This window comes from Chiloscyllium plagiosum, unplaced genomic scaffold, assembly GCF_037043375.1.
Source record: "Chiloscyllium plagiosum isolate Xiang-an unplaced genomic scaffold, Cpla_swu_hap1 HiC_scaffold_39, whole genome shotgun sequence".
Classification (NCBI taxonomy): domain Eukaryota; kingdom Metazoa; phylum Chordata; class Chondrichthyes; order Orectolobiformes; family Hemiscylliidae; genus Chiloscyllium; species Chiloscyllium plagiosum.
The window spans coordinates 91202563-91223279 of record NW_028270177.1 but is presented as its reverse complement, the minus strand read 5'-3'; the positions used below and the strand labels follow the sequence as shown (position 1 = coordinate 91223279).

Genomic DNA, 20717 nt, shown 5'->3' with positions numbered 1-20717 from the left:
AGAGGTTTAGACAAGTTGCATACTGACAGCTTTCTCCCTCGGATGGTGATGGCCAACACGATGTGGCATAAATTTAAATTTTGGGCTCATTGATATAGGTCTGATGTCAGAGGTAGTTTCGTCACTCATAGACACTCACGGCGTCGAATGCCCCGCTCGTAACATTAATAGACTCGGCAAGTTAGTGGGCATTTAAATGATCATTGGATAAACATTCGGATGAAAGTGGAATAGTTCAGGATAAAACGGCTTCAGATTGGTTTCACAGGTCGGGGCAACATCGAGGGTTGCAAAGCCTGTCATGTGCTGCGATGTTCTAGATTCTATGTTCTATGATGGCATTTAGACCCAAATTAAAGGACGGAAAATCAGCAATTGAATCTAATCACACTGAGGTACCAAGAGTTAAGTGGACATGCGAAGGCTTCTTATCATTTATGGGAGGTTTCATCAAAGTACAGATTGCTCAGAAGCTTGGTAAGTGAATGAAACATACATTATAGACATTTGCTGATGCTATGTATTTGGAACTTGGAATGCTTTGCCTCAGAGTAAAAGGAGAATTTCATGCGTATCCGGAGAGGAGATAAACAAGCACTGCAGAAGGACGATAACAGAAATTTGAGTAGTTGTCTGAAATTTGTCTGTTTGTAATATAGAAGTAATGTCCTTTCACTATAGAACAATCTGAAAATCACATTACCTGGCTTTATTCTTTGAAACCAGACAGTCTATTTCTTCATCCACCCCGCACCCCACCGCCCCCCTCCACCCCACCCCCGAGTCAATATTCATTTTGGTCATCAATTCATGACTGCCGGTATCGCACATCAACGAAGGAAAATCCAAATCTTTCCATGAAACAACAGGGGGAAAACAGCGCTCTGAAGAAAAGGCGTAGAAGTAAGGATTGAATTAATTTTAATTGAGTTACATAAATTGTCACGTGTACTCACATGCCTGTATTGAAAAATGTACTCTTCCAACGATGTCGGGTTATCTTAGATACACAAGTACGTAATTCCGGGAACTTGGAACAACTAACATAGACCTGGAAAGCACAGAAACGTACACTTCGACGGATGACGTTGTCCTGAACATGCATCCAAATTAAACTAATTCATTGTGCCTGCCCTTTGTCCATATCCCTACATGACTTGCATTCTAACGTGCATACCTAAAGGCTTTCTTCGCTCCCTCTTCTGCCACCACCGACATCACGACAGTACATTCCAGACTCCGAAAATTCACTGCATTAAAGAAACGTAATCTTCATATCTCCCTTTGAACTTTGATCCGCTCACCTGAATGCATGTAATTTAAAGTTAGACACTTCACTGTGGGGAAGAGACTCAGGCCAATAACCCTATCCATTAATTTCATATTTCTGTAGCCTTTTGCCAAGTCTCACCTCACCTCCGCCTCACGAGAGAAAACACCCGAGCTTTTTAATTGCATTTCCTTATCGCTCATATCCTCAAATCCTGGTAGCATCCTGGTAAATCTTTTCTGCACCATTTCCAAAGCTCCATAACGTTCCTGTAACATGGTAAACAGAATTGAACTCTAATAGAAGCCGAACTAATGTCTTATCAAGCTGCCACATTGTTACTCACAATTCTGACTGTTACTCACAATTCTCCGAACAATAAAGACAAGCATGTCATAAACCTGTTCTCCTGCCCTGTCGATTTATGTTGCCACTTTCAGGAACACTGAACTTGAAAGCAAAATCCCTCTTCAAATAAAAGCTCTTCAAGTTCCTCCGATTAACTATATACTCTTCCTTAAGGCATGATCTCCAAGTGCAGCACTGGACTCAACTCCATCTGCCAAATCTCCGTGCATACCTGGAACAGATCTACTTCCTGCTCGATTCTTTGACAACCTTCTATACTTTCCCAGAAACCACTGAACCTTATCTCATCTGTAAACTTACAAACTCACCAATCTGCAATTTCATCCATGTCCACAATGCAAACCAGAAACAGCAGAGCTGCCAGTCGCGATAACTATGGACCACCACTTGTCACGGACTTCCTTCAGAAGACAAAACTCCGCTATTCCACCACGTTCCTCTGCCTCGTATGGGCAAAACCAAAAGAATTCATGCGACCCATTCACCGTGGATCCCATGCATTTAAATCTCTGGACGACTCTATCATGAGGGGCTTTGCTGAAAGTCTCAGTAAAGTCCATGGTCGATAATATCAACAGCACTACCATAAACGACAAGTTTCATCACCTCCTCGAAACATTCAATCATGTTAATAAGACATGCCCTTGCCTGCGGAAAGGTATTTTAACTGTGTCTAATTAGGCCTGGTGGTTCGAAACATCAAAAGTCTTGTCCATTAGAATACGCTCCAACAGCTTTCCAAAAGACAGTGCAATGCTGACTTTTCTTAATTTTTTGAAATATCACTGTTTACTTTCTTGAACAGAAGATCAGCAATGAAGGAATAAAGGCTTTATTTTCAACGTAAAGACAGCTATGATCAAAGGATTCCCTAGAGGTATGCAGTGGACAGTAGAGTTTATTGATGAAGGCTTTGAGATAGCTTTGGCTGAGATAAAATAATTATTACAGAAAGATTATGGCCTCTCAAGAGTAAGAGTGTGAGTTTATATTTTTGTCTAACGACCGCAAATGGGCGAGGTTCTCAATGAATATTTCCTCCCTGTGTTTATCGTGGAGAAATGCATGAAGACTTGGTTATGACAGGGGTTAAAACACTCTGATCATTCGAAAACTGACACACAGAGACCCTCACCGCTTGCTGCAATGCGTTAAACCTCGAGAGGAAAACAATAATCCCAAAGGTCACCATTTAAAGTAAAAATTATCAATTTTATTGTATACGTCTGAAAGAGAATACTGAAACCAAAAACTATTTACACCATCCTCTTAATTCTATCTTTTAACTATCATGGAACAATACTGGCCTGATACATTCCCTCTTAAATTTACGTCAAGATCAATTTGAAAACCCGTTATCATCTCCAGATCTCGAACATTCTTTGTAGATTTCTCTGGTTTGACATTAGTGTTCTGCTGCATATATTTGTTTTTAGAAGGGAACTTTCAGATAGCTATACAGATAGCAGTTTGGTTGTTGGTAGTCGTTGCTATTCTCTTCCAATCTCTTCAAAATGTCCGGTTTTATTCCCCAAAACATTGGATCATTTAATTGGTTTGATGGCATCCCAAATTGAAAAATTGAAATTCGATTGGTATTTATTATCTGGGGTACGACTGAAATTAATTGAATTTATTAGGTGCATGGCAACACCGTGCAAAGTGTTTGTGGACACCAAATGTTACATATTAAGACCTTCTCTACAGGTGAGCTTTTCTATTTCCGGATTAGCTTCCTGTCTCCTTTAAAAATACAGTACGCGTATAGACCTTCATGACCCCTTCCCCTGAAGAAAGCAAATGGACCAATATAACAAAAAAATGGCTCAATTTCTTATTTGCCTTAACAGCATCACCATGACATGTGTATGACTTTAATCTAAGTTCACATTAACGTCTTGCCAGACAAATATATTTCATAATTGAATAGATAACTACGTTATCCATACTTTATTAGGTAGAATTCATCTATGGCCTTCGTCTTTGGGTTCCGTGTGGTCAACTTTCCAGGACCACTGCTATGTCCCAAGAACGTCACCTCTGCTTTTGTGTCTTCTGTTTTGTTTAATGTTATTGCCAATTTCGCCTCTCGTGTTCGTTTAAACTGCACAGTATGATCCTACCAGTGCTTACGAAACACCAAACAGACTTCACAGTTTGTTAACCACTCGACAACTTTGTTTGTGAGCCTTTGAAATCTGGCGAGTGTGTTATTCATTCCAAAGTGCATCACTTTGACTTGTTGCAGTTCACTTGACTTTGCAAGCCCAGAAATTTCTTTCACTGTCACTGGTAAATGTACTTGTCATAAACACACAGTTTGTCCAACTTGCTGATATAACTGCTTGTCAAATTTTCTCCATACAGACCTCCAATCTCGACATTGATTATGAGTCCGATTTTGCAACGGTGTGGACTTCCAATAATTCAAGCAAAATCGTTGAATCCAGTCTGGTCTTGAGTCCAATCTGCTTGCCTGAATTCTTATAATCAAATTGCCTCTTGGAATCTGGTAGGGACAACCATAGTGGATAATGAAAACTTTTTTTTTATTTTCAGGCAGGGGTCCATCACATTCATTCATAATCCGTGTGAAATGTTATTTGCATGTGGGCATTGGTATCTAAGAACATCATTGAACTTTATGCATTCTGGCTCAGTTCAACGCCATCCTCGTTGATTTTGGTTACCACACCCTTCTTGACCTCGCTGGCTTTGGAGGTGTGAAGCTGATTGGGGTGTTGCTTTATCTGAACAGCATTCCCTATATCCACTTCATTTACAATCGTATTCTTCCCATGCATTAGACTCATACATATGTCCGCATACTACAGTAACAAACTTTCAACTGTGTTCATTAGTCCGAGGAAGATAGTGTATCCTGTTCCCACCCCTCAGGGCCTTCTTAGTTTGAAATATATTTTGAGTCACATCAAAATCCACAGCATCTGGATTTGATTCCGCACTCTGCTGAGCAGTAACTTACATCTGTTTCATTAGTTCTTTCTCTCCAGTGTAATACAGTTTCAACAAGTCAACAACTTTATGAGATAGTTCACCTAACTCAACATTTTTCTAAATTTATCAGGGGCGACTCAACCTGACTTTAAATTGTGTCCGATCACTGGCAACAGTACTAACACGTCATAACCTAAAGACAACGTCCGAGTTTGTGCTTGTATATGGAAACTGCTTCATTTTATGCTGTGGTCCCTTTTGGAACGTTTTAGCAATATCACCTGCTCGACATAACCTCTTCCTCTCACCAGATGCAAAACCAAATTGTTAGGTCTTGTGCTTTGGTCTTGTCAAGTTTACTTTAAATAATTTCATGAGTCCTCACCTTCATGTCAGAATATTAACTCGAAGGGAGTAGGCTGAGTATATTCATTTGATGCAAACAATACGAATTGGACATCTTCATCCTCATTATTCGGGTAATCCTGACAGTATGCTCTCAACATGGTCTTCAAGGTCTCATGCCAGCTTTCTAATGCTCTCTTGGATTAAGTATGATACGTACTTGAATAAAATCCAAATCCATAACTAGGCTTGCAGTAAAATTAGAACATTGAGTCAAATGAATCTCTCTGGGTAGCCCATAACACGTGAATAAAGCGACGATCTCCTCGACCAATCATTTTGCCTTAATTCTCATAATTCAAATGAATCTTGAAGTCTGGTAGACACAGCCATTATGGTTAACGAAACCTGTTTCCCATTTTTATTTCTCGGCAGATATCCGACACAATCTTTCATAACCCGTGTGAAACGTTCTTCACGTGCGGGAATTGTTAGCAAAGGTCTTGGCTTTATTTCCGCCGGTAACCTACCGACCACTTGGCATGTATGGGACGTTTGGCGAAGATTAACAACATCCTCGTGCAGTCCAGGCCAATAAAAATGTTTTTTTTAACCGAAGCCTGAGTCTTTCAAACACCACAGTGAACACATCCATGGGCGGCACGGTGGCTCCGTGGTTAGCACTTATGCCACACAGCATCAGGGTCCCAGGTTCGATTCCAACCTAATGTGACAGTCTGTGTGGAGTTTGCACGTTATCCCAGTGTCAGCGTGGGTTTGCTCCGGGTGCTCCGGTTTCCTTCCACTGTCCAAAGATAAGCAGGCCATATGAATTGGCCGTGCGAAATTGCCTGAAGTGTTAGGTGCATTAGTCAGGGGGAAACGAGTTTGGGTGGGTTATTCTTTGGACGGTCGGTATGGACTGGTTGGGCCGAAGGGTCTGTTTCCACAATGTAGGGAATCTAGTTTAATCTATCGAGTTCATATTCTCCTTCTAATAATTCCGCGGTGTAATACACAGACTACACAATCTACTGCATTTCGCCGATTTCTGTTCTGCAATATGCTGACGTGGTCTCCATTTCCGTCTCAACTTTCACCTTTCTGAAAGTTATCCTCAGGTGTATTCTCCTTCTTTTATACCGTTTTTAACATAATGCTTTTGGAAAATTCTGGAATTTCTGATACCCACAGGAACACACCACATGAATTTTCAACTCCACCAGCAGAATAATCTCACGTTGAACCTCGTAGATCTTATCTATCTTTAAGTCTGGCCTCCATTATTAGAAATGAAGGTGTTTACTTCCTTCAAACGCAAAAAATAAGTCACACCTAATTCCATTTTAATGCTTCTGAAAGCGGTTTATGCGCTTCTGGTATCAATTCATAAGCGCTTAAAATAGCCTGTTTGACCTCTTGCCCTCTCATCTGACATAGCGGCAATTACCTCACTAGTCCAACCTCCCAGTTTAGTCTAAACTAGCATTGTCCATAAATACAGGGACCACGCCAACAGGCTCACCAATTTTTCTAATAAGTTGAAGAAGGTTTTCCATATTTCTCTCATGAAAATGTGGCTGAGATTTGAAATATTTATATATAATACTAACATCTCATCTAATCTCCATCCTGTTAACTTCACTCTGATGACGAAGTTCCAAATTCACAACTTCGAATTCTCACTCTTATTGCTCAGTGAAAACTTTCCCTCACTTTCCCTCACCCTTTGTTCTGTCTGTCTTTCTCTCTACCTTTCTTCTGTCTTTTTCTCTCTCTTTATTCTGTCTTTCTTTATCATCTCACAAACCTTTCCTCAATTGTATTTTAAATCTTTTTTCAAGGACACTGAACATGTCTGTTTCACTGACACCTAAGTATTTGAGTAGAGTCATAGAGATGTACAGCATGGAAACAGACCCTTCGGTCCAACCTGTCCATAACGACCAGATATTCCAACCCAACCTAGACCCACCTGCCAGCACCCTGCCCATATCCCTGCAAACCCTTCCTATTCATATATCAATCCAATGCCTCTTAAATTGTGCAATTGTACCAGCCTCCACCACATCCTCTGGAAGCTCATTCCATACGTGTACCACCCACTGCGTGAAATGTTGCTGCTTAGGTTTCTTTTATATCTTTCCCCTCTCACCCTAAACCTATGCCGTCTAGTTATGGACTCCCCGACCCCAGGGAAAAGACATTGTCTATTTATCATATCCATGCCCCTCATAATTTTGTAAACCTCGATAAAGTGACCCCTCAGCCTCCGACTCTCCAGGGAAAACAGCCTCAGCCTGTTCAGCCTCTCCCAATAGCTCAGATCCTCCAACCCTGGCAACACCCTTGTAAATATTTTCTGAACCCTTTTAAGGCTCTCAACATCTTTCCGATAGGAAGGAGACCAGAATTGCACGCGATATTCCAACGGTGGCCGAACTGATGTCCTGTACAGCCGTAACATGACTTCTCAACTCCTGTACTCAATGCTCTGACCAAAAAAGAAAAGTATACCAAACGCCTTCTTCACTATCCTATCAACCTGCGACTCCACTTTCAAAAAGCTGTGAACCTGCACTCCAAGGTCTCTTTGTTCAGCACCGCTCCCTAGGACCTGAACATTAAGTGTATCGGTCCTTCTAAGATTTGCTTTCCCAAAATGCAGCACCTCGCATTTATCTGAATTAAACTCCATCTGCCACTTCTCAGCCCATTAGCCCATCTGGTCCAGGTCCTGTTGTAATCTGAGGTAATCTTCTTCGCTGTCCACTACACCACCAATTTTGGTGTCATCTGCAAACTTACTAACTGTACGTATTATGCTCGCATCCAACTCATTTATGTAAATGACCAAATGACCGGCCTTGCACCGATCCTTGTGGCACTCCACTGGCCACAGGCCTCCAGTCTGAAAAACAACCTTCCACCACCACCCTCTGTCTTCTACACTTTGAGAGAGTTCTGTATGCAAATGGCTAGTTCTCCCTGTATTCCATGAGATCTAACGTTGCTAATCAGTCTCCCACGGGGAACCTTGCCGAACGCCTTAAGGAAGTCCGTTTGGATCACATCTACTGCTCTGCCCTCATCAATGTTCTTTGTTACTTCAAAAAAACTCAACCAAGTTTGTGGGACATGAATTCCCACGCACAAAGCCATGTTGACGATCCCTAATCAGTGCTTGCCTGTCCAAATACATGTGCATCCGGTCACTCAGGATTCCCTCCAACAACCTGCCCACCACCGAGGTCAGCTTCACCGTTCTATAGTTCGCTGGCTTTTCTTTATCGCCCTTCTTAAACTTTGGCACACGTTTGCCAACCTTCTGTCTTCCGGCACCTCACCTGTGACTATCGATGATAAAAATATCTCAGCAAGAGGCCCCGCAATCTTTTCCATAGCTATCCACAGAGCTCTCGGGTACACCTGATCATGTCCTGGGGGTTTATCCACCTTTAACCGTTTTAAGACATCCAGCTGTTCCTCCTCTGTAATCTGGAAACTTTGCAAGATGTCACCATCTATTTCTCTACAGTCTATATCTTCCATATACCTTTCCACAGTAAATACTGATGTCAAATATTCATTTAGTATCTCCCCCATTTTCTGTGGTTCCACACAAAGGCCGCCTTGCTGATCTTTGAGGGGCCCTATTCTCTCCTTAGTTGCCGCTTTGTCCTTAATATATCTGTAAAAACCCTTTGGATTCTCCATAATTCTATTTGCAAAAGCTATCTCACTGTCCGTTTTGCCCTCCTGAGTAATTCCTTGACAATTTCAGCTTGACTTTTGTCCTTGGTTAAACAAAATTCTAACCTCTGTTTGTAATTCCAACGGGACTTAGAACATAGAACATAGAACATAGAAGAATACAGCGCAGTACAGGCCCTTGGGCCCTCGATGTTGCGCCGATCCAAGCCCACCTAAACTACACTAACCCACTATCCTCCATATACCTATCCAATGCCCTCTTAAATGCCCATAAAGAGGGAGAGTCCACCACTGTTACTGGCAGGGCCTTCCATGAACTAACGACTCGCTGAGTGAAGAACCTACCCCTAACATCAGTCCTATATCTACCCCCCCTTAATTTAAAGCTATGCCCCCTTGTAATACCCGACTCAATACGCGGGAAAAGGTTCATACTTTCGACCCTATCTAACCCCCTAATCATCTTGTACACCTCAATCAAGTCACCCCTAAACCTTCTTTTCTCTAGTGAAAACAGCCCCAAGTGCCTCAGTCTTTCCTCATACGATTTTCCTTCCATACCAGGCAACATCCTGGTAAACCTCCTCTGCACCCGTTCCAATGCCTCCACATCCTTCCTATAGTATGGCGACCAAAACTGCACACAATATTCCAGATGCGGCCGTACCAGAGTCTTATACAACTGCATCATGACCTCAGGACTCCGGAACTCAATTCCTCTACCAATAAAAGCCAGTACGCCATATGCCTTCCTCACCGCACTATTTACCTGGGTGGCAACTTTCAGAGATCTATGTACATGGACACCAAGATCCCTCTGCTCATCCACACTACCAAGTATCCGACCATTAGCCCAGTACCCCATCTTTTTGTTATTCTTCCCAAAGTGAATCACCTCGCACTTAGCTACATTGAATTCCATCTGCCACCTTTCTGCCCAGCTCTGCAGCTTCTCTATATCCTGCTGTAACCTGCCACATGCTTCCTCACTGTCAACAACTCCTCCGACTTTCGTATCATCCGCAAACTTGCTCACCCAACCTTCTAACCCCTCTTCCAGGTCATTTATAAAAATGACAAACAGCAATGGTCCCAAAACAGATCCTTGCGGAACACCGCTAGTGACGGCACTCCATGAAGAAACTTTGCCATCAACTACTACCCTCTGTCTTCTTCCATCCAGCCAATTCCTAATCCAAACCTCCAACTCACCCTCAATGCCATATCTCCGTATTTTCTGCAGTAGCCTACCATGGGGAACCTTATCAAACGCCTTACTAAAATCCATATACACCACATCTACCGCTTTCCCCTCATCAACCTCCTTCGTCACCTTTTCAAAGAATTCAATAAGGTTTGTGAGGCACGACCTGCCCTTCACAAAACCATGCTGACTATCCTTGATCACATTATTCCTATCCAGATGTGCATAAATCCTATCCCTTACAATTCTCTCTAAGACTTTGCCCACAACAGAAGTGAGACTCACAGGCCTATAGTTACTAGGGCTATCCCTACTCCCCTTTTTGAACAAGGGAACCACATTTGCTATCCTCCAGTCTTCTGGGACTACTCCTGTAGACAAAGAGGACATAAAAATCAAGGCCAATGGCTCTGCAATCTCCTCCCTTGCTTCCCAGAGAATCCTAGGATAAATGCCATCAGGCCCAGGGGACTTATCTATTTTCACCTTTTCCAGGATTTCCAACACCTCTTCTCTACATACCTCAAAGCCATCCATTCTACTTATTTGTGCCTCAGTATTCTCATCGACAACAATGCCCTGTTCCTGAGTGAATACTGAAGAAAAGTATTCATTCAGTGTCTCCCCAATCTCTTCCGCCTCCACACGCAACTTCCCCCTACTATCCTTGACTGGACCTATTCCTACCCTAGTCATTCTTTTATTCCTAACATACCTATAGAAAGCCTTAGGGTTTTCCCTAATCCTATGTACTAAGGACCTTTCATGTCCCCTCTTTGCTGCTTTTAGCTCTCTCTTCAGGTCCTTCCTGGCTACCCTATAACTCTCAATCGCCCCAATTGAACCTTCACGTCTCATCTTGAGATAGGCCGCCCTCTTCCATTTAACAAGGGATTCCAATTCCTTATTAAACCACGGCTCCCTCGCACGACCCTTTCCTTCCTGCCTGACAGGTACATAATTATCAAGGACACTCAATAGTTGCCCCTTGAACAAGTTCCACATATCATTTACACTCTTGCCTTGGAGTCTACTTTTCCAAGCCACACATCCTAAGTCATGCCTCACCGCATCATAATTTCCCTTACCCCAGCTATAATTCTTGCCCTGTAGTACACACTTATCCCTCTCCATCACGAGTGTAAAAATCACCGAATTATGGTCACTATCCCCAAAGTGCTCACCTACCTCTAATTCTAACACCTGGCCTGGTTCGTTACCCAGAACCAAATCCAGTATGGCCTCACCTCTTGTTGGCCTGTCTACATATTGTGTCAGGAAACTCTCCTGCACACATTGAACAAACACTGACCCATCTAACGAACTTGAGCTATAGCTTTCCCAATCAATATCAGGAAAGTTAAAGTCCCCCATAACAACCACCCTATTACTGTCACTCATCTCCTGAATCACCTTCCCAATCCTTTCTTCAATGATTCTAGGACTATTAGGAGGCCTGTAAAAGACTCCTAACAGGGTGACCTCACCTTTCCTATTCCTAACCTCAGCCCAGACTACCTCAGATGGCAAGTCCTCATCCATCGTCCTTTCCACCGCTGTAATACTATCTTTGACAAGCAATGCCACACCTCCCCCTCTTTTACCCCCACCTCTGACCCTACTAAAACATTTAAATCCCGGAACCTGCAACAGCCAATCCTGTCCCTGTTCTAGCCATGTCTCCGTAATAGCCACAACATCGAAGTCCCAGGTACCAACCAACGCTGCAAGTTCACCTACCTTATTTCGTATACTTCTTGCATTGAAGTATACACACTTCAAGCCACTTCCCTGTTTACAGGCACCCTCCTTGGAAATTGATGCCATGTTCCTCACCTCCCTACACTCCAGGCCCTGCACCCTGAAGCTACAATCTGGGTTCCCATGCCCCTGCCGAGTTAGTTTAAACCCCCCCCAAGAGCACTAGCAAACCTCCCCCCAAGGATACTGGTTCCCCTCAGGTTCAGGTGTAGACCATCCTGTTTATAGAGGTCCCACCGTCCCCAGAAAGAACCCCAGTTATCCAAAAACTGGAACCCCTCCCTCCTGCACCATCCCTGAAGCCACGCGTTTAATTGTTCTCTCTCCCTATTCCTCGAATCTCTATCACGTGGCACGGGTAACAAACCAGAGACAACAACTCTGTTTGTTCTAACTCCAAGCTTCCAACCTAGCTCCCTGAAAGCCTGTCTAACATCCTCAGCACTCCTCCTACCTATGTCGTTGGTGCCAATGTGGACCAGACTTCGGGTTGCTCCCCCTCCCCCTCCAGGACCCGGAAAACACGATCAGAGACATCACGTACCCTTGCACCTGGGAGGCAACATACCAAACGTGAGTCTCTCTCGTTCCCACAAAACCGCCTATCTGTGCCACGAACTATCGAGTCCCCAATTACTACTGCTCTGCTCTTCTTCACCCTTCCCTTCTGAGTAACGGGGACAGGCTCCGTGCCAGAGACCTGAGCCCCGTTACTTACCCCTGGTAAGTCATCCCCCCCACAAGTATCCAAAACGGTATACTTGTTCTTGAGGGGAATGGCCGCAGGAGGTCCCTGCACTGGCTGCTTCCTCCCAGTCCCCCTCACTGTAACCCATCTATCTGCCATCTTTGGAGTTACTACTTCCCTATAACTCTGATCTATGACCCCCTCTGCCTCCCGAATGATCCGAAGTTCATCCAACTCCAGCTCCAGTTCCCTAACACGGTCTTGGAGGAGCTGGAGATGGGTGCACTTCCTGCAAGTGTAATCGGCAGGGACGTCGATGGCATCCCTCACCTCATACATGTTGCAGGAGGAACATTGCACTGCCTTCACTGCCATCCCTCTAAAGCTAACTGTTTAAACAAAAACTGTGTCTAAATAATACAAGCAAAATTCAGCACTTACCTGCTTGCCACAACAGATGTTATTATTAGGTTAGAGGAGGAGGGCGGGTGGGAGGCACTACCCGTGTAGTGCCTCGGGTTCCTCTCCTTCACGCTTTTGAAGGGGGAAAAAACTAACCCAGCTAAGCTTACACTAACTGCTTCCGGGTCTCGGCTGCCCCTCTGCTTGCCGTCACTTCCTCTGCTGCTCCCGCTCTTTCTGTGAAGGAGAGAGAAAACAAAACACCGATGCCCGCTACAGGTAAGTAATTTTGAAAAAAACTCTTACCTTAACTGTAGTCTCCCGGGTTCACCTCAACTCGGCCGCTGCTCCCACTTCTTTTTTTTATCTTTTCTTTCCAAACAATCTTTGCAAACTTGGAATCATATTCAAACCCCAGATACTTCTCCCCAATTGTAACAGACATTACGCTCACTTTTAATTTAACCAACCATAAGTAACTAAAATTAAACAAATTGTCCCAGCTATGTTTGATTTAATGATCCAGGACACTAACCGGCAAATGCTTTAATCTACTGTTATTTTCTCGATCCACACATCTATTGAAACCTGTCCAAATCTCAGAATGGACCTGCCTAATCGTATCGAAATCACAGGCGAGAACCTCCACACTATAAAACACACTGCCAATTTTTAAAAAAGACACACAGAGAATCTCACCTGGCACCGTAATCTGTTAAATTTGAAGAGAAAAAGCACGGCACAACTTAAAGAAAAATAACTTTTGTTTCCTGTAAACCCAAAAGAGAATATTGAAACCAACAACTGTTAGCAACCCCTTTCTCCTCAACCTATTTTTACTTAATACTCTACAAACTGGACTGAAACATTTCCTCTTAAATTTAAGGCAAAATCAATTTCAAACTTTGTTGTAGACACACACACTCACGCAGACCCTCTTTGATACGATCCCACACTCAAACACGCACCCTCTCACAGAGCCTTACGCCTTTACACTCACAATCACACATAACCACACAATCTGTCTCACTGACAGCGGCATCGCCAAATCATTGCTTTCAATTGAGAGAGGCTGGTAACCAAGTTCAGTACCGATGAAGATTGCCTCAACCAGGACCGTAGGTTCATGTCACACTACAGGTGACCGCATTGAACAACACACACATAGACATTCCTTCCCCCTCTCCCACAGACACGTACTCTCACGCTGCCCTCTCTCATACGCTCACAGCTGCACTCCTGTACTCACACCAACACCGAAGTCTCTCACACACGTATACCCTTTACACATGCACACATTCTTTCACAGACATTCATGCTCCCAACACAGATAGACACATTTTCACACACACACACATACTAATTTAATTAGATTAGATTACTTGCAGCGTGGAAACAGGCCCTTCTGCCCAACAAGTCCACACCAACCCTCCAAAGAGCAACCCACCCATACATTTACACCTTCAGCTAACACTACGGACAATTTCGTATGGCCAATTCACCTAACCTGCACATTTTTGGACTGTGGGAGGAAACCGGAGCACCCGGAGCAAACCCACGGGGAGAATGTGCAACTCCATACAGACAGTTGCCTGAGGCGGGAATTGAAGCCAGGTCTCTGGCGCTGTGAGGCAGCAGTGCGAACCACTGTACCGCCCTAATTTGTGACGTGAAATTGTACTTGCAGAATTATATTTTACTTGGCTCAAAAACAGCATGGATGCATGTAAGATTCTGTGAATCCGTTTTGAAGTTGAGATTCAGTCTGAATATTGGGACTCAGGTCACCTCACACAGGCACCACAAACCTCCAATGCATCATCGGCGCTGCCATAGCACATGTTGTTACAATTCACTTGAGAATGCAACTTTAAAACATCTTCTGCGATTTTCACATGAAAGAACTGAAAGCAACATTGGCATTCTAAAAGATAAGAGAGTAAACAAATAGTCCATTTTTAATATATCATTTCAGCTACATCACTCTTAAACGTTGTTATTATTCTATGTCTTAATATCTTATACTGCACAACAACCTGTTGAAGGACCAGCGCTCCGAAATCTAGTACTTCCAATTCAACCTGTTGGCCAATAACCTGAAGTCGTGTGATTTTTAAAAATTGACACTGTTATCATATGATCAGATCAACATGGTAAAGCTGCAAAATTCGGATGCGTGTCCACAGAATTTCACATGCGACATGTTTCATTGGAGAGTTAAAAGTCTTCTTACTTTTTCTTCTTTTATGAAGTTTCAATATTTATTCTTCTGATGTTTGAGGACTTGGCTTTACAGTGGAGGAACATGGAGCTGAATTTTTGTTCATGACCCATGTTCAATGAAATTGAGCTGAGTGTGCAGTTGTTTTCATAATCGGGAGGGATATTTCCTGAATAAGATTGCAACGAGTGTTAACACATGAATTTCCGGAAAGGAGGTGGATTGCAGACTTGCGAGCTGACAACGATACTTTACACATCGATAGGTAGATATCTTCATGCCTCCGAGCTTCTGTATGGTTATCGATTTGACAAATACATTATATTTTCCTTTCTGATGTTCACACTACAATCGCTCCTGTAAATGTCAACTGCCGATGTATGGATGCCAATTATTTTTTACGTCTACAAAAGAATCTCTGTTTTTTTGTAATGAACAGTGCATTCGCGGCATTTGTCTAATATTTTTAAGCAGCAACCCACGCATAAAACGATGAGCAAAAAATTTAAAAAATGAATCTACCAAGTGGATTTCACTCTGATGTTCGAATTTATCTGGCGTGTTATAAATTCAAATTAATAAATCCACTAAGATTACCAGAAGGAGAGAGCATGAGTATCAATCCATCAAAGAGTCATAGTAATTAAATAGCATGACACACATCATTGGCTCAACATGGCTATGTTGAAACTTTATTGCTGGAACAGCACAGCAGGTCAGGCAGCATCCAGGGAACAGGAGATTCGACGTTTCGGGCACGGGCCCTTCTTCAGGAATGAGCAGAGAGTGTTCAGCAGGAGAAGATAAAAGGTAGGGAGGAGGGACTTGGAGGAGGGGAGTTGGAAATGTGATAGGTGGAAAGAGGTCAAGGTGAGGGTGATAGGTCGGAGTAGGATGGAGGCGGAGAGGTCAAGAAGAAGACTGCAGGTCAGGAAGGCGGTGCCGGGCTGGAAGGATCCGGCTGAGACAAGGTGGGGGGAGGGGGGATGAAGAAACTGGTGAAGTCCAAGTTCATCCCCTGCGGTTGGAGGGTTCCCAGTCGGAAGATAAGACGCTCCTCCTCCGACCGTCGGGTTGTTGTGGTTTGGCGGTGGATGAGTCCAATGACCTGCATATCCTCGGTGGAGTGGGAGGGGGAGTTGAAATGCTGTGCCACAGGTTGGTTGGGTTGGTTCGTCCGGGTGGCCCAGAGGTGCTCTCTGAATCGCTCCGCAAGTAGGCTGCCTGTCTCCCCAATATAGAGGAGGCCACACCGGCTGCAGCGGATGCAGTAGATGATGTGGGTGGAGGTGCAGGTGAATCTGTGGCTATGCCGAGTGGATGCCCTAAACTGACCTCCTCCCATTTGCCAGAATTTGACCATATCTCTGTTAGCGTTTCCTACTCATGAAAATCATCCAGGTGATTTCCAGATAATGGAATTGTAGCTGCGTCCAATACTTCTCCAGGCAGTTCATTCTGTACGTGCATCACCATTTCGGTGAAAACATTACTTCTTTTCCGTTTAGTTCTTTCTCCTCTCACACTAGACGTATACTGTCAGGTTTTGTACACTCCCACAGTGGAAGAAGACCTGAGTTCCTCACCCTTCCCATGATCCTCATGACTTTATAAATCTCTATAAGGTCACCCGTCATCCTGTTGTGCTTCAGCGAGCTTGATACCTCGAAATTCAGCATTCCAAGCAATCCTTTCCGAACTTTCATGTTCAAGGGTTTCCTTTCGCGATAGCAAAGAGATCAGAATCGCACACACACCATTTTAATGTGGCCTAACCAATGTCTTGCACACATGAAACCTCCCAATCTTCAACTGAATGCGTTGCCAAATAAAAGTAGGGACGCAATTCACCTTCTGCACTATTCTGTCAAACTACAACTGCACTTTTTAGATTAACGCATCCCAGTCCCTCCCAAGAATTGTACAGAGAAAACTGTGGACTAAAGATGCTGAAGATCTGAGTCGAGAGTGTGATGATAGAAAAGCACATCACGTCAGGCAGCATCCGAAGAGCAGGGGAATCGGGCAAATTCCTTGATCTGGAAGTGTATATGTCTGGGTGATTTGACTTTCCAAAAGCATTAGCATACATGTAATTAAGATACGCTCCATATTTCCACTCCTCCACCCAATGGCAAATCTGCCTAGAGGTACTGCTGTAATCAGAGATAAACTTCTTCACTGTAAACAATACCACGTATTTTGGTGTCATCTGCGAAAGTACGAAGCATAGCTTAGAAGTATTGATCAGATTGGTAGGCCAATCGCAAATGGTTTTATAGCTTGCTAACGAAATAAAGGTTTTGCGGAATTTAATGAAAGGCAGGACGCTGGGAAGATTGGAGGAAAACAGGTATCTTCCTTGTGGCACTCCACTGGCCACAGGCCTCCAGTTGGAAAAGCAACCCTCCACCAACACCCTCTGTCTTCTACTCTTGAGCCAGTTCTGTATCCAAATGGCGAGTTCTCCCTGTTTTCCGTGAAATCTAATCACGCTAATCAGTTTCCCATGGCGAACCGAATCGAATGCCTGACTGAAGTCCACATACATCACATCTACTGCTCTGCCATCATCACTCTTCTTTGTAACTTCTTCTAAAAACTGAATCAATTTTGTGAGACATGATTTCCCACGCACAAAGCCACGTTGACTGTCCCTAATCAGTCATTTCCTTTCCAAATACATGTATATCCTGTCCCTCAGGATTCCCTCCAACAACTTGCCCAACCTCGACGTCAGATTCACTGACGTTTAGATTCCTGGCTTCTCCTTACCACCCTTCTTAAACTTTAGCACCACGTTAGAAAACCTCCAGTCTTCCGGCAAATCACCTGTGAGTATTGATGACACAAATATCTCAGCAAGACTCCCAGTCATCACTTCTATAGCTTCCCACAGAGTTCAAAGGTATACCTGATGAGGTCCTGGGAACTTATCCATCTTCATGAGTTTCAAGACATCCAGCATTTCCTCCACTGTAATATGGATATTTTTTCAAGATGTCACCATCTATTTCCCGACATTCTATATTTTCCATGTCCTTTAATACAGTAAACATTTTTTTTGCAAAATACTCTTTTGTATCTATTCCACTTTCAGCGGCTGCACACGAAGACCGCCTTGCTGATTTTGAGGGGACCTATACTCTCCCTAGTTACGCACTTGCTCTGAATGTATTGGTAAAACTCCTTTGGATTCTTCTTAATTCTATTTGCCGAAGCAATCTCATGTCCCATTTTTGCCAGCCTGATTTCCCCCTTAAGTATACTCCTACTGCCTTTATACTCTTCTAAGGATTAATTCGATCTTTCCTGTCTATATCTGACATATGCTTTCGTCTTTTTCTTTACCAAATCCTCAACTTCTTTAGTCATCCAGCATTACGTATATCTAGCAGCCTTTCCTTTTACCCGAAGAGGGAGAGCCAGTCGCTGGAATCTTGTTATCTCATTTCTGAAGGCTTCCCATTTTCTAACCGGCCCTTTATCAGCGAACATCTGCCCCAATCAGCTTTTGAAAGTACTTGCTAATACCGGCAAATTACCCTTTCTCCAATTTAGAACACTCACTTTTAGATCTGGTCTATCATTTTGGTTCACTAATTTAAATTTAATAACATTGTGGTCGCTGGCCACAATGTGCTCCCCCGCTGACACCTCAGTCACCTGCTCTGCCTTAATTGCCAAACGTAGTTCAAGTATTGCACGTTCTCCAGTAGGTACGTCCACATGCTGATACAGAAATTTTTCTTGTACACTCCTAACAAATTCCTTTCCATCTAAACCTTTATGCAGTCCCAGTCAATGTTTGGAAATTTAAAACAACCCATCATAACCACCCTATTATTCTTACAGAAGCTGAAACCTCCTTACAAGTCTGTTTCTCAATATCCCTCCGACTATTAGGGTATCTTTAATAGAGATTGTCCCTTTCTTATTCCTCAGTTGCATCCAAATAACTTCACTGGATATATTTCACAGGAAGATCTTCCCTCACTACAGCTGTAATGCTTTCCCTTATCAAAAACGCAACTCCATCTCCTCTCTTGCCTCCCTTTCTATTATTCGTGCAGCATTTGTATGTCGGAACATTAGGCAGCCAGTCCTGCCCAGCCCTGAGCCAATTTTCTGAAACTGCTATGATATTCCAGTCACATCTTCCTAACCATGCCCTGACAGTTTCACTCGCTTCTGTTCTCAACTTTACCAGTCTCAGGTTGATCTCTTTCCTCACTATCTTCCTGGGTCGCACCCTCCCACCTTACTAACTTATATCCTCCATAGCAGCTCTAGCAAATTACCCTGCCAGTATATTAGTCTCATTCCAATTTATGTGCATTCCACCCTTTTGTACAGGTCACTTCCTCCCGAAAAGAGATTCCAATGATGCAAAAGCGTGAATCCTTCTCCCATACAGCAACTCCTCAGTCAGGAATTCACCTGCTCTATCCGTCTATTCGTGCCCTCACTAGTCCGTGGCACTGGAGTAAACCAGATATTTCTACTGTCGAGATCCTCCTTCTAAACCTTCTGCCTAACTCTCTGTAATCTCCCTTCAGAATCTCAAACTTTTCCCATCCTATTTCCTTGAGTCCACTGTGGACAATGACGTCTTGCTGACCATTATTCCCTTTGAGAACGTTCTGCATCCTCTCTGCATCCTTGATCCTGGCCCCAGGCTTTCCACACACCATTCTGATTTTATGCTGCTGGCAACAGAAATGTCTGTCTGGACCTCGGACTGGAGAATCCCCTAACACAACTGATCTCTTGGAACCCGACGTGCCCCTCGTTGCGTTAGAGCCAGTCTCAATACCAGAAACTTGGGTGTTCGTGCTACGTTCCCTTGTGAATCGATCATACTGTACATTTTCCATATCAGAACTTGCATGAAATGGGGACAGGCACAGAAGATTTCTGCAACAACTGCCTAACTGCCTTAACTTTCCTGGAGTTAATCCATCTATGTAACTATATCTGAGACGTTTCTCCACGTCATATAACTGTCATCTATCACAGACTGTTGTTATTGCAAATTCCTCATTGCCTCTCGCTGTCTCTCCAACCGGTCCATTAGATATGATAGGATTCACAACCAGCAGCATTTATTGCTGATATAATCCGCAGTAACGTATAAACTCTCTTTAATCTACCAATTCATGTATTGCTGGACATCGAAGTGCGACTGGGAAATTAATAACTGATCTTGGAGAACATACAGAGATAGTCCACCAAGATGTTACCTGGAATGGAGAAAATGAGTTGTTAGTGGAGACTAGTTAGATTTGGAAAGTTTTCCATTGTTCGGAGATGACGGAAGTGTGTACATAATTGAGCTGCATATGTTCGTAAGGCGTTTGGACACAGCAAATATAATGCAGCCATTCTGCTAGAATGAGGAATCAGACATGAGACAGCATAACCTTTGGCAACGGCCCAAAGATTGCGAAGGAATTTGGGTAAAAGAAGCGTTTTCACTCAGCATGTGGTGAAAAACTGCCTGGGAAGGTACTGTTGGCTTGAACGTTTCCAAAAATATTTGCATAACTGCATCCAGTATGATAAAGTTCAAGGGTATGAGCGGTATTGTGCTCAATGTTTAGTACAGTTACCTCATAGCATTGGTGAGTTAGATTGAATTCCAGCCTCGGGCAAATCATTTTATGGAGATTGCACATTTTCCCGGCATCTGCGTGGGGTTCCTCCCAAAATTCCTTTTACGTCAACTTCGCAAATGTGTGCAGGTTAGGTGGATTCGCCATGCTGAATTGTCTACAATATCCAG

At 43.4% G+C, this 20717-nt stretch overlaps 1 pseudogene; it reads left to right on the top strand.

Annotated features, from left to right (window-relative positions):
* The first annotated feature begins 335 nt into the window (after positions 1-335).
* LOC148138809 (uncharacterized) overlaps positions 336-20717 on the top strand; it is a 55734-nt pseudogene continuing 35352 nt past the window's right edge.